Source organism: Mus pahari, chromosome 10 (assembly GCF_900095145.1).
Source record: "Mus pahari chromosome 10, PAHARI_EIJ_v1.1, whole genome shotgun sequence".
NCBI classification, from domain to species: domain Eukaryota; kingdom Metazoa; phylum Chordata; class Mammalia; order Rodentia; family Muridae; genus Mus; species Mus pahari.
The window spans coordinates 71,388,619-71,394,514 of record NC_034599.1 but is presented as its reverse complement, the minus strand read 5'-3'; the positions used below and the strand labels follow the sequence as shown (position 1 = coordinate 71,394,514).

General features: G+C 38.7%; 1 pseudogene; it reads right to left on the bottom strand.

Annotated features, from left to right (window-relative positions):
- Positions 1–285: 285 nt before the first annotated feature.
- On the bottom strand, positions 286–4,124 carry LOC110328386 (annotated as a pseudogene).
- Between the last annotated feature and the right edge of the window lie 1,772 nt (positions 4,125–5,896).

Sequence of the window (5,896 nt, the reverse complement as noted above, 5' to 3'; positions counted from 1 at the left end):
GAAAAATAGCAGACCATAACACAGCTTAGACTTTTCCAAGACACATGAACTATTTCTGATTTGACAGTGGTTTCAATATGTTAGTTGTGCGACCTTGGGCAGAAACATAACCTCCCTAAGTTTAATTTTCTCTTCTTGACAAGTATACTTTATAATAATTCCAGTCTACCTAATACATCTATTATATATAATCTATGATATAATATTTTGGAAACAAGAGAAATCTAATTATTGGATAAATCAAACCTCTCATTTTAGATATAAGAAAAATGAAACTCAAACATTTTAAGCATTTTTGCTGATGCCCAATTTTTCCAAGTTCCCACTCCTCAGCTGGCAAAATAGGTGTACTCTTTTTCTTTGGACAAAAGAAAGAACAATAGACCAGACTTCTTCCTTGTGGTTCATTGTGTCCACCAGGGAGAAGACAAAGCAGGCTACAATCCAAGCCACAGGCTGGGTGACAGAACCTGTTCTAGCCTTGGTCTTCACAACTCCTGTCCCAGACTCCTGGATCCCTCCTGTAAGTGTGGCCTGCTGGTCATGTGAAAAGTAAACACTGAGGTACAGTGAAAGATAACTATCATGGGGGTGGTTACCTTCCCAGCATGGCCACCAGTGACAGGCATGTTGACTTGGCAGTTTCAAAATCCTTTCGCTCTGCCACAACTCTATCTGTTCTCATGATATCTAGGGTTGCCACACAGAAGATCTTGCTGAGGTTGTCCATATTCCTTGACAAATTCTTCTGTGATTGGGATGGTGAAGGTAACCTAACCAGTAATGATGCAGACAATCATGGCCTCCAGGCAATGCTGGACACAGGATGTCAGTGTGGCCACAGTGGTGGCATTGGTATTAAACAGGTTGCACACTGTCATGCCCAATTAATTCCCTGGTGCTCCATTTGGAATCGTTACCATATTTCAACCTTTTAGGTAACCTGGAATTTGCTCAGAACAGGGGTTTCCTTTCATATTTGCTTTGATCTCAACGTGACTCAAATTTGTTGACACACCAGGCTTGGAACAGTGTCACAGACTACAGTCATATCATAGATGACATGAAGGATCTGGAGGCTTGCTAATGGACTGTTATTCACGAGAAGAAACGGGGACCACCCAGGCCCTCCAGAAACTCCAAGTTTGGCTGTTTTACCTTTGTTCTGGCCCAAAGTTCTGAAACTATCTTGTCTTAGAAGGTCAGGTGGATAAGAGCAGGTAGTATGGATACATTAGGCTTGGCATCAGCCAACAAGTACAGGAATAAGTCACTCAAATGATCTCCCTATTACTTATTATTTTAAAGGCAGGTTTTAACTGTATAGTCCAGTCTGAATAGAATTGGCTATGAAACTCAGACTACTATGAAACTCTGTAGACCATAGTGGCCCTGACTGGACAATTCTCCTCTTTTATTCAGCCAAGTTTTAGGATTATAGGCGTATGCCATTATACAATACTGACATTGGTTTTATTTGCAATGTCTTTGATGTACAGTCTACTCTGCTCTTCCATCAAGGGGCTACTGGCATTCAGAGAAATGTTCATGGAAGACAGTGATGAGATGCCATACTGATGTCAAATCAGAAGGTGATATCATCTTTTTTTTACTTCATTATGAACAATTGGCTCCACTTACAAGAGCTGTATTCATCTAACAAATACCTACTTTGTAACTGTTACAGTGCTATTCTCAAAAAGTCTCCATTTTAACAGGAAAGCTATACAATCATAAAAGTATTGCAAAGTAATAAATCAATTAAAGAGAATATATCTGCAGGTGTGGTGGCATGTAGAGTGGGCCTCCAAGAATGTGTTAAACTTGGTGAGTAAAGTTATAGGAAAATGAAACAGCAATAAATTAATTAACAGCAATAAATTAGCAAATGTATGTGAAGGTGATTCAAAGGAAGAAGATATGGGGGTATTCTGATCAAAATGTTTGGGAACAAGTGGCAGAGATCAAGGACAAGATGTCAGCCAGCTAGATCTCTGTCATTTGTTCTAGAAGGTAATGCATGACCATCTAGTAACATTATTAGTAAGATAAGTCATAGTAAAAAGTATTTTTTTATCTTTCCCCCTTCTTATTCCTCCCTCCAAACCTTCCCACAAATCCCTTATTCTCTTTCAATTTCAGAGTCTCTTTTTTCATCAGATGTTATTACATCCATGTATGGATCTGCATATATATATATATATATATATATATATATATATATATATATATATACACACACACACACACATGTATGTCTAAGTATGATCAGCTCAGTCTACATAATGTTTCTTATATATGTTTGCAGAGATGACTTTTTGGTATTGGATAGGCAGTTAGAATGCTCTCACCTGGAGAAGAGGATTTGTTCCACCCTCAGTACAGTTGTCTGGAGCTTTTGTGCAGGTTGAAGGACCTTGTAAACCTTCCCCATCCACATGAACATGCTTATTAGTGTTATCCTTTACTCTGTTGTTTTGGATGTGGCTTCCGACATCCCTAACAAATGATGACAGAATCTCATACCAAACTTTCTATATCCCTGTCTCTTACAAGCTTTCTGCCAACCTCCCCTCCAAAATGGTTCCTGAGCCTTAGGTGCCAAAATTGTGTTGTATGTACCAATCGGGGCTATTGTGCACATCTCTGCCTAGGGATTGTGATTACCTGTAAAGGTTCCATCTGTTGCAAAGAGAAGTTTCCTTGATAAGGGCTGAGAACTCCATTTATCTGTGGTGTGTAAACAAACATTTAGAATGCAGCCCGGGACTGTGCTGATTTTATAAAGTGGCAGTTGTAGGTATGTTCTTCTGGAAGACCCAAAATCATAGTGTATCAATAGATTACAGATGCTGATTTATTTTATTGATGGCATTGTCTATAGGGTTATGCAGTTCTAATTTTTTATAGTTGAAAGATATTGTATAGTTCTAAAAGAAGAAACAAGAGAAATTTTACTATAGGAAACCCAGTCCAAGCCACTTATCTATAATGAAAGTCCTGAGTTTCCTATTTTTATTTGGAGACAATAAGGTGATTAGCTACTTGGAATGAAGGCCCATCGCTTCTGCCTATTTTTTCATTGCCATAATAAAATACCCCAGGTAGTCAAAAAGAATTCCTTGTAACAAAAAGAATTGCTTCACTATTTGAGATGCTGAAGGTATGAACTGCATGGTGCATGTTCTGTTGAGGATTCCCTCTTGGTAGCATCGGCTCATGATACTGGACCACTGCAAGAATGTTTGTGAGAGGGAGATAACAGGCGGAAGTCCAGAAAGACCTGAGGCTTTCATGATCCCTTCCCAAATTTCATACTGAGTTGCCTGCAGCTCTCCCCTTTGGTTCCATCTCTTACAGAGTTAACCTACCACGGCCATGCTGGACACTACCAGCATGAATCCATCTAGGAGACGAAATACATTCAAGCCATATACCAAACCTATGTTCAAAGACCCTTGCCAGATAAGTGAAATGAAGCCAATAAGTAAGCAAAAAAANAAAAAAAAAAAAAAAAAAAACAAAAACTGTTTATTTCACAAATAGTAGTTCTCAAAAGGAAAGAAACAATGAGGGGCATAGGAGAAGAGCATGTTTATACAAAATTAAAAGAAACCTCTCCCATGCTATTTGTAATACTACCTCCCACCTCCTCTGCCTCACCAATTGGGAATCAATGATATAAAGCAGGTGTTTCTACATCAAAAAAAATTAAACATTTTTTCCCAACACTATAAATATGTATCAAAGCAGAAAAATAGCTGTTACCATACAAGGACGAATGAGAGTGAAAAGTCTGAAATAATCAAATATTTCAATGTTAGAAAATGGAAAATAAAAACATAATCAGTTTGAGAAAAAATTTAAAGGATGTGGGTGACACATCAGCAGACGTGTTCCTGCATATACCAAAACCAATAGAGGCTCCCTCTTTCAAAGCTTTATTGTTTTAGTTTAGGATTTTTGATTTGGTTGCTGCTGTTGTTGGTTTGGTTTGAGACAAGGTCTCACTGTGTAGCACCGGCTGCCCCAGAACGTGTATGTAAGACCAGCTGGCCTTGAACTCCCAGAGAGCCACCTGCTTTTAATCTATGAATGCTAGGATTAAAGGCATGAGTCACCATGCTCTCTTGCAAAGCCTTATAACTGCAAGGTTTGAGAAGTGAAAAGAGGGATTGTTTTACATACAAAGGGAATTGTACTTTCATAGTTACAGGACACACACTGAAAGTCCACTTGAAGTATGTTAAATAAAAAATGTATATTATTTAGAACCACAATGGACTATAAATCACTAGGAAGCTTTTGGCTTTTTTGTTTTGTTTTCCAAGATGGAACCATTATTCTTAGAATCATCATTAATATAAAGAAGGGAATAAAACACAGATGAGAAAAGAAAAAACAAAATTATTCCATGCCTGTCATGTTCTAAGAATTCTGCTCGATAGTTTCACAGTTATTTCATTCATGGTTCATAGGAACTCTTATAGATGGGAAACATGAAAATCAGGAACATACAAAAGAGCACAGGACAAAAAAAGGTGCATGATATCTGTTGATGTCAGTTTTCTTATATATTTTATTTCTAGAATTGAAGTATTTGTTCAACAGATATTTGTTGAGCCCCTGAAAAGGACTCTAGGAACACACTATTGATCAGGCAACCATCTCTCTGGCAGTTTAGGGTTTATGTGGTAGGCATACCAATATATCTATATTCAAATATGGGCTAGAGGAAATGGCATGAAATAATGGAGAGCAAGCCTGAGAGCGCATGGCCAGATTAATGATGCAATGCAGGCAGCCCTGTAAGGGTGAGTGAAGCAAGCAAGCCCTTTGAGACTGGTAACATTTTTAAAATCTGAGAGTAAGGGAGAAGTGAGATGCAGCACTCTGCCAAAACTGAGCAGATGGGTGGAACAGCATGCACCTAAATCAGGATGCAAAATGGAGCTTGGTGTCTTCAAGAAATAAGATGGAGGTATGGTCTGGAAGGGGGAGTCAGACAGAGTCTGTAAGCAAAATTTCCCATAGTTTCAGCAGTTGGGTGGCAATTAAATCAAAGGATTCAAGTGTTAAAACATGATGGAAAATAGAGATTCAATAGTCACAACTATAAGGGCAAAGTTGACAAAGGCCTGTGACAGTAAGAACAGGGGCTTTCAGGAAAGAAGCAGAAACAATTATGTCAAATGTACCCGAGAAGGAATGAAGATGCAGGGACACTCACTGAATTGCTTAACATGTAAATCGGGACTTAGGTAATTTGCCAGCAGTTTAATAGAATCTATCATTGTCAGCAAACAGTGACATACAATTGAATGTAACTCAAAATTTATCGTGAACTTTAATGTATACAATACTTGGTTGATTTGAGCTACATCTGCCTCAAAGCACTGTCTATAAGGATCAGCTTTTATGATATCAGAAGGTTCTGTGAAAGCTGGCCAGCTAGGGAAACCATCAATAGTCTTACTCAGGTGTGATGCCTGTGAACCACAATGAAACCCAGGAAGGCAAGGTATCACTGAAGATGCAATAGAAATACTAATGTACTGTTGGTAACTGACAGCTATTTAATTGGACTTAAGACCCACTCAACAAGAGGGAAATCATGCCTGGTACTGGGAACCTAGTCAGTGACCCATGGCTAGCAAGGCAGTGGCTCTTAGAGGAGGACCTGCAACTACTGCTACTATACTAGATTACCAGAGTTCTTTACTCTAAATGCTTAGCCTTGCAACCAAAGATATGTGTAGCTCTCACCCCTCATCAGTGAATCTTCTCTTTGCTGCAGATGGAGACCACCACAGAAGGCCATAACTGCACAAAATGAAAAGGACAACTGATTCACAGTGCCCATCTCTAGTAGATAAATCGTCAGCACAACTCTTAT